We start from the raw sequence: 9,272 nt of genomic DNA, 5'->3' as shown, positions 1-9,272 counted from the left end.
TGTTAGTGCTTATTTGATTTTTCATGTATATTAATATTTGTTTTATGTAGATGGGTGCACTGGTGTTTGGTACATGTATATTTATGATTGTTAGCTCTTGTTCTTGAGTATTCTCTTAAAAAGAATGTAGTGACCTTCTTTGTCTCTTTTGATCAGTCTTGGCTTGAAGTTCACATTGTCTGCAAATAGAATAGCTACCCCTGCTTTTTTCTGGGTTCTTGTGGCATGGAGTATCATTTTCCATTCTTTGACTTTAGTCTCTAAATTTCTTTTTGAATTGATTATGTTTTTGAATGCAGCATATTGTTGGATCTTGCTTCTTGATCCATTCTGCCAGTCTATGTTTTTCATTGGTGAATTGAGGCCATTAACATTGATAGCTATAACAGATATATATTGTCCTATCTTTCTCATATTGTTTTCTTGTTGTTGGTTCCTTGTCTTTCCCCCCTGTTTAATTGCTTGCCCTACCCAGTGGTTTCTTTTTCTTGGTGTTCTTGTGACTGTGGTTTTCATTTTCTCTTTGTAATACCTCTTTCAGAACATTCTGAAGAGGTTGCTTGATTGTCATGAATTTCCTCAGGTGTTCTTTGTCATGGAAGTATCTTATTTCTCTATCAATTTTGAAAGATAGTTTTGGGCAGTCTATCAATCTAGGTTGGAGGTTGTTTGCTTTTGGGCTCAAAATACCTCATTCCAAGCTCTTCTTAGTTTGAGAGTTCATGCTGAGAAGTGTGCTGTGATTCTGATGGGCTTTCCTTTATAGGTGATTTGTTTCTTTTCTCTAACTGCTTTTATTAATCTGTTTTTATGTGGAATTTCTGGAATCTTGATTATTATATGCCTTGGTGAAGATTTATTTTGGTCTTGGCTGTTTAGAGTTCTATATCCTTCATTTATTTGTATGTCAAAATTTTTATCCACGTTTGGAAAGTTTTCTGCCATTATTTCTGTGAAGAGTTTTTTTAAATGGCATTTCTGCTGTCTCAAGCTTTCTCATTGACCCCAATCAATTTTATGTTGTTCTTCTTTGCTTCAGCTTGCAGCTGTTGAACTGACTTTTCATGCTCTCTTGCTATTTTTAAGATATCTTTATTTTTATGTTTGTTAGCTGCAATCCTGTCTTCTAGATCTGATATTCTAGCCTCACCTTCATTTATTCTGTTATGTATACTTTCAATGGAGGCTTTAATCTCTTGGATTTCTATTTGGATCTATTTCATGGATTCCATTTCTTTTCTGTGTTAGGCATTTACAGTTTCCAGCATTTTCTTAAGGTCTTCTTTTTTTTTTTTATCTGTGTCTATTCTAATATCTTTCATTTTGATCATCATTTCTTTTTGTATCTGAGAGATCATTTTTTCTATAGCATTTCCATTTGTTTTTTCATTTTTCCTACAATCATTTCAGAAAGTTCCAGTGCTTGACTTCTGGTTTCCTCTGTCTCATTGTTCTCTGGGCTTGTCCTGGGTGGGCTAGGAGTTGGAAGTTGTACTCTGCTTCTGTGTCTTGTCATTTTCTGTTTTCTAATTTTTCTCTTATTTTGTTTCTTTGGTTGCTGCTTGCCAATTTTGTATGGTAGATAATTTTATTGCTATTGAAGCTTCCCTAGAGGATGTCTGTTCTTCAGAGATGTCTTTTAGATATAGATGGTGTAATAGTTGATAGATTGTGTCAATTTGAGCAATTTAGAAGCTAAACTCAGCAGGGAGCCAGGGTCCTCACTTTGTAAACATCCTCATCTTGTGCAAGAGGCAGGCACAGAGATGGTATGAGTGCTATACCCTCCCTGGGAGAGGGTAGCCTGCTTACAATATAAAAGGATTAGGAGTTTCGGGCTGGGGATTTAGCTCAGTGGCACAGCACCTGCCTGGCAAGGGCAAGGTTGTCCCTTCCATTGAGAACCAGAAAGGTCCAGAGTCAGCGGAGGAGCTGCTGCTGAACAAGGACTCAGAGAATATGAGAATACAGAGTAAGTCCGAAGAGTCTGAGGTCTAATGGACTGGAGTCACAAGAGCCATTCGGAAGCTGTAAACCAGGAGGACCTTGTGCAATACCTGGGGAGATCCCCTGGAAGCCATTCTTCCCCTGATAGTACAGGCTGCGGTGGAGGAGTGCGTGGAGCTCTGGAGAGGTCTGCACCAAGATTCCTGCTGTCTGTGCTGACAGTTGGGGAGAGGACACTAACTGGTTGTGGGGTTCCAATGCAATGGGAGGCTGGAGAGAAAAAGCTACAAAAAATGGCTTTCACCCCAGATGGCTCACTTGAGATGTTAGTAAGAATTGCCTCCTCAGTATTCTATAGCTGTGATGAGGAGGAGGCCAAGGAGAGAAAACAAAGAGACTGAGAAAAAGCAGCTGCTTTTGCTGCAGCACTAAGAGAAATAGACCCTAAGTCTGATTCTGGGGGCCCCAACAAGAACTCAATGACTGCATTCATCTGCTACCGCTGTTAAAAGCCAGGCCACCTCAAGAGGAACTGCCCTAAGAGGCCCCCTGGGCCATGCCCTGAATGCAAAGGTGACCAATGGAGGTCTCTGGAAGAGAGAATATGTAGAACTCTTGTAGATATAAGTGTAGGCAAAGATTTTATGACCAAAACTCCAACTCCACAGGAAATACCACAAAGAATCAACAACTGGAATCTCATCATATTAAAAACCTTTTACACAGCAAGTGAAAACACCAACAGAGTGAAGACACAACCCATAGTGTAGGAAAAAATTTTTTATCAGCTTTTCCTCAAAGGATTACTACTGAGAACATATAAAGAACTTAAAAAACACCCCAATTTAAAGACCTAATCAAAAAATGGGCATCTGAAATAAAAAAACACTTCTCAGATGAAGAAGTAGAAACAGCAAATAAATGTATTAAAAAATGTTCAACATCACTGGTAATTCAAGAGATGAAAATTAAAACACTGAGATTCCATCTCATTCCAGAAGGAATGGCTATTATCAAGAAATCAAATAATAATGCTGGTAGGGTTGTGGGAAAAAAGAACTATTCTGCACTGTTGATGGGAGTATAGACTACTGCAATCACTATGGAAATCAGTATGGAGATTCCTCAAAAAACTAAAACTAGAGGTTCCATTTGACCCAGCTATTCCCCTTCTTGATATCTTCCCTAAAGGATTAAAAGCATCATACTACAGTAATATATGTACATTCATGTTTATAGCAGCACAATTTGTAACAGCTATATCTTGGAAATAACCCAAATGCCCATCAACAAATGAATGGATAAAGGTGTGATTGTTTTAATATAATGAAGTATTACTCTGGCATAAAGAAAAGCCCAGGCCCTGATGGATTCACTGCTCAATTCTACAAGAAATTTAGAGAAGACCTAATGCTACTACTTCTGAAACTCTTTCATGAAATTGAAAGGGAAGCAGTACTCCCAGATTCATTCCTGAATGCAAATCAGAGAAAGATTCATTCTTGATACCAAAACCAGAGAAAGATCCAACCACAAAAGAAAACTACAGGCCAGTCTCCCTAATGAACATAGATGCAAAAATCCTCAATAAGAGGATTCTCGCAAACAGAATGCAGCAAGTCAAGAAGGCTATACACCATGACCAAGTAAGAGGCATTTCTAGCTAAATGGATGCCCCTTGAGACCATACTCTTAAGTGAAATAAATTGAACATACATGTTTAAATACTGCATTGTTTGTCTGGTGTGAGAAACTGAAAGTGTAAATAAGGATCAAAATGTATAACAGATATTGGGAAATGGGAAGAAAATGTTCAAATGAGAAGAGAACAAGGGAGAGAAGAGGGGGAAAGGAAGGAAAGGACAAGAATAAAAAAATAGAATAGAAGGAAAAAATGAAAACAAAGCTTCTGTAAATAAGGAAGAGAAGAGGGGTTGGAGAGGAGGGGGATGGGAAAAAAGAAGCAAGATATATCATGTACAGGTACAAATACCATATGATGAATGTAATCATTATGTATACCTAAAATGTACCAATAAAATTTTTTAAAAGGCTTGGAATTGATGCTGTCTTTCAGTATAAGATAGTGAAGTCTTTGGAAAAATCTTTGAAAAAAGCTTTCCTTGATGGTTATGATGAGTATTTTGATAATGTAGCTGGAGAATTTTCAAGCACTGTTATACCCCAGATAAGGATGTTTGGAAGAAATGCCATCTGTGGGTCATCTCTACATATAAAGGACAGGCACACTCCCCCAGGCAAAATTCAGTACCAGGAATACATGATGGAAAGATTTAAAAACATGCCAGTTGCATCTATGGAAATGCTGAAAAGATCCAATTTGGGGAAAACAATAGTGAAAGCATGAAAAAAAATCACACATGAACATCACTGCATGATTTGGTAACTACTTTTCACTATTTGGTGAAAATGCATACTGCCCAAATTATCTAAGACACAGTAACTGTGATGACTTAACTAATAAAATACACTTTAGTGGTTTGTAACCAGAGACAATAAAAACTTCAATGCTAACAACAATTAGAAAAAAAAAAAAAACACAACAAAAGCATTTCAAGGAGCAGCAACTCAGTAAAAGCCTTCTAACTGGTAACTTTTAAGATAATACACTGATTTATATTGATCTAAATAGAAAGTTAATAAAGAAAGTAATAGCTTCAGAAGGAGTAAGGCAGAAATCTGTTTGGAATAAAGTAAAGGCAGTTTTGCTAACTTACTCCAAATTCAGTATTTCTCAAAATGTTGTCCAGCATTCACCTGCATTCAAATGAGCTGGACAGGGGCTGGGGATTTAGCTCAGCGGCAAAGCGCCTGCCTGGCAAGTGCAAGGTCGTGAGTTTGGTTCCCGGTACCAGAGAAAAAAAAAACCAAAAAAAAAAAAAAGAGCTGGACAGCCAGTCTATAATACAAATTTATAGACCCATCCTAGCCCTAAATACAGTGGGGCAACATGTCTTCTCTCCATATGCATGCATAATTAGTTCAGACCTCCAATACCAAAATCTGCATATGCTCATGTCCTTTATATACGATGAGATAGCTTTTATATATCATCTACACACATCTTCCTGTGTAATTTAAATCATCTCTAGGTTATTTAAAACCTCATGCAATGTAAATGCTATGTAAATAATTATACCATTTTGTATAGGGAATAATGCCAGGAAAAAAAGCCCATACATGTTTAGTATATTCACATTGTTGAATATTTTTGATCTGTAGTTGGTTTTTATCTGTGGATACAGAACACCCAGATACAGAGGAACAACTGTAATAGCATTTTTGGAGTAGGCCATGGAATCCAACATTTAAAAAAGTTCCCCTAGATTCAGTGCATTGTCTATTGCTTTTTTGGTAAACCAATAAAAAACCCTCAACCCATTTAGAAACAGAATCTCGGACTCATAAACCACAGTATGGCTGACTCTTACTATTTTCTCATCCAATACCCATTCTCCTCTAGTCCTTATTCACAGAATTCCTGTCTTGTTACATGCGCAACATGTCCAGTAAAACACTAGGTGTTTTCAGTTCCCTAGTTGGTGGAGCTGTTATGTAACATAGTTCTAGAAATGAGATATAAGAAACTTCCAGAAAAGCTACTTTTAAATGGCAAAAAGGACAGACTCACCTGGTATTCAGTGTTCTGCACTTCCTTCTGCTGAAATACAGGTACCTTGGAGACTCGGTGTGACAGCCCACCTGTTTCAGGTGAGGTTCTAAAACACCTCTCTCAGCCTGAAACTTCTCACCTCCAGTCTTCCAGCTATCTGAGAAAGACAAAGTAATTACTTGTTTAAGCCACTTTAGAAAGGTTTTCTGAAAACTGTTCTGAAAAATGAAATTCTAATGTCATCTCATATGTGAGAAAAATGAAATTCTAATGTCATCTCATATGTGTTCAAACAATTATTTAACAAATATTTAATGTCTCTAACAATACTGAACACATTGGATCATACAGCTGTAGTGGCAAGCTGCCTGCACAGCTGTCTGGATCTGTTGTAGAGACTTCCGTAGTTCTGGGTCCCAATCTCAACTAGCGGCTTTCTGAGTCACTTAGTCAGTGGGCCAGAGTAACACACCCAATGTGTCCAGCATCCAAATAGGCCCACCAGGTGCTGTGCCTATTTCTGGGTTATAGGAGAGGCTGTATGCATCACCTTCTTCGTTACCTATGGGCACCATGCCAGGAATAATCTAGGAAGTCAGACAAATAAGATGTTTTCTCTCACAGAATATAGTTAGACTGAGAGGACCTATAAGTACCGAGGCCCCCAATTTACAATGGTTTGAGAAACAAATCATAGTCTTCTATCATAAAACTAAACAATGACAACAACAATGACAACAACAACACCCTAATGGGAGCTATGGTATTCTGGAAGAAGTTTTACCTGACATCCTGGCTCTGCCATTTAATAACTAGAAAACTCTGGACCAGGTACAAAATTCTTCTGTATCAATTTCCTCAGCTATGACATGGGGATACTACTCTTACAGTGCTGTGTACAAAAATCATTTTGTGCTCTGTGAAGCCCTAGTATGACCTGATTACTAGCAAGATATTGATAATGGCTTGTAATATCTAAATTGTGGTGAGGGGACTAATATGGCATGCTTTGTCATCTTCAGCATAATTTTGCATCACATACAGGTGGCTGATAGTTCTTTTGACTCTTTCAATAATGTATCTTGGGGCTACTTAATATATACAGGAGAGAACAGATTATAAAAAGGGCAAACAATTACACGTTCAATGATCTCTTTTTGTTAGGTTCTAGCTCCAGGGGAGTGGGCTGGCTGGTAAAAGCTGAGTTCAGATGAAGTATGGAGTGCAGGGCTTGAGATCTCTGGTTGTTCCTATTCAGCATGGGTAGTATCTTGAGTCATCTAGTGTATGTCTTATGTCCTGTCCGTAGAAACAAATGTAGATGGTAAATATACCTACAAATGCTTTTTGATGACATATCCATGACTTTACATCTCTTACAGTGAAGAAGTTTCCCAATTGCAGGGACTTTGTCTATGGGAGTGGCTTTTCATGTGGGAGAACTGCCTTTACCCATTTTGAACAAACAAATATTTGAAAAAAGGAGATAATCTTTTGATTATACCCATAGGCAATATTTGTACTTTGAACAAGCATGGTGGCTGATGTTATTTTGAAGTGTGGGGAGAGAAACAGAAGTCTTTCTCTTTTCTTTTAAGTAATCCTATCTGAAAGTGCCACTTGCTAAGATTAAGCTAGAGCCATAACCCAGGACATATCAGGGGAGATCTCAAGTGGAACATCTGATGGCACCTGTGAAATTCAATAGCTTCACTTTGGTTATCACAACCCCACAGGTATAGGGAAAAGTGCATGGTTTCAGGGTAAGTGAATGATAGTACTAATTCCACCTTCCACGGAAGACATGAGAGGAAATCAAAGTTCTTTAGGAAGTGGGAAATTGAATGGCTAGCTCTTATATTACCAGAACAAATACAGTGCAACTATATATCATGCCTCACCTTCTGCTTATCTCCAGCACTCTCCCCTTGTAAAATCAAGGGGCCGTATCCAGTAAAGTCTTACTATCACTCCCATATATTTCCCAGAAACCGTGGTGACAAAGAGTGATCATGTTGTTATTAAGCAAGAAATTCCGAGTGGTGAAGAGCTTTGTCTGAAGTGGGCTGAGTCCCTGCCTTACCAGGGACTGTGATTTTCCACCTTAGTGCTTGCAGCTTACAAAACTCAGATTCTACTGAATACAGAGAACAGCGGCGAGTTGGGGACCGTTGTCCGGCACAGGGGCATGTTTCTTAAAACTATACTTCCTATTTTAAAGCGAGTGAATAATTGCGAGGTAAAAGCTGTAGCCTTTCAGTTGGGAGACTGCCAGTCAGGAGCCAAACAGCCCTAAACGGTGGAGAAGAGGAGGTAAGTGGCAGGCAAAACGACAGTGTGGAGGAAATGGCCATTTCCGTGACTTCTAGGAGAGGGGACTGCCCTACAATTTAAAAAAATGCTTTTCATTTCATAAAGCTCAGGTTTCCCTGGCTGAAACGTCAACTTCCTTCTGTTTAGAGGGAGGTCGTATCTCCAGGATCATCCCCCAGGGCCCAGCCAAGGGTCCCCAACCCATGGCTGACTTTGCCTGCGCTGGCACAGTGCTTCCGCTTCTCGAGCTATTCGCGGAAGCTAAATAATGGCTCGAGGGACTTTATCCATCCCCTCGCATTAGTAGATACCAGACTTCCTGGCTCTAAGGACAGTCTCTGGCGCCTGTATTTGCGGATCAGCGCTAACAAGGAGAGACGGCGAGGGTCCAGGCGCCCAGAGCGACGCTGGCAGGAAACCGCTCGGGGTCTTGGGCCCCGTGGAGCCACCCCCACGGGCGGGCGGGCCGGAGGCCAGCGCTTCACACCTTCCTCTAGACGCCCGCCGCGCGTGCGGCTTCACTCCTGAGGCTCCCGAGGGAGCCTCATTCCAGGGCCCGGGCCACCCGCTCCCGTCCCCGGCTTCCCTCCCCGACCCCTCCCCACCTCGGCGCGTCTTCCCAGTCTGAGACTTCCAAATCTGAGCGCGCCTTTCTGTCCGAGGCCTCGTCCTGGCGGATCCCCCCACTCTCAATCCTCTTGCCCAGCTGGAGCCCCAGTACCTCGCCCCCGTCTTTCGCGTCTGCACCCCTGGACGCAGTGGGCGTCTGACCTGTGTGCCCTCGGAGAGTCCGCCGCCAGCGCCAGCGCCAAGTGCGCAGCGGTGGCCGGGCAGGTGCAAGCGCCTTCCACGCCCCGCCCCGCCCCGCGCCGCCCCGCCCCGCCCGCGTCCTCTTCGACCTGACCTCCCGCCCCGCCAGTAGGTCCAGCTGCACGCTCTGGGCTGGTTCTCGGAGACGTCCCGGTTCTCAGGCACTCCCTAAGGTGAGTGCTTTAGCAAAGGCTGGTTCCTAGGTCATCTAGGTGGACTCAGGGCGACTTTGCACTATGCAAAGCACTCACAGCACCTGGGGAGGACTCTGAATACCCAGGCAAGCGATTACCGTGAGCACGAAGATCACTTGTAGCCGAGAGAGGCTACTGTGGCATATCCTGGAACAGAAGCCACTTTTTCTGGGTAAAGATTGTTGGCTAACTCTAGTGTCACATAATTTGCTCATTCATTAGTTCACTGACTCACTTAACAAATCTGCCGTGTCTTCATTTGACAGCAAATCTGAGAGATGGACACTGTCCTAGGGGTGCAGAGACAAAAGTCTCTGCCCCCAGGGGCTTCCTTCCTTCCTAGAAAGGCAGGGCTTTCTTTGTAGTATCTAACG

The 9,272-nt window shown here is 41.5% G+C and overlaps 1 protein-coding gene across 4 annotated transcripts in view; it reads right to left on the bottom strand.

The window, feature by feature from the left end:
- Positions 1-8,753, bottom strand: part of Tmem45b (transmembrane protein 45B) — a 37,748-nt gene extending 28,995 nt beyond the window's left edge. The window contains exons 1-2 of one of the 4 annotated variants that reach the window (XM_005378548.1): positions 8,666-8,753; positions 5,600-5,738 (exon numbers count right to left, since the gene is read on the bottom strand). The gene's annotated coding sequence lies outside the window, so the exon portion shown is untranslated. Of the gene's footprint in view, positions 1-5,599; positions 5,739-8,499; positions 8,593-8,615 lie in introns of those variants that run through there. The other 3 variants (XM_013511178.1, XM_005378549.2, XM_005378550.2) reach the window with 3 other exon arrangements.
- Positions 8,754-9,272: the final 519 nt, after the last annotated feature.

The sequence above is a fragment of the Chinchilla lanigera genome, unplaced genomic scaffold (genome assembly GCF_000276665.1).
Source record: "Chinchilla lanigera isolate Chin_1 unplaced genomic scaffold, ChiLan1.0 scaffold00011, whole genome shotgun sequence".
NCBI classification, from domain to species: Eukaryota; Metazoa; Chordata; class Mammalia; order Rodentia; family Chinchillidae; genus Chinchilla; species Chinchilla lanigera.
Note: the sequence above shows the minus strand (reverse complement) of the source record. Positions and strands in the feature narration are given on the sequence as shown.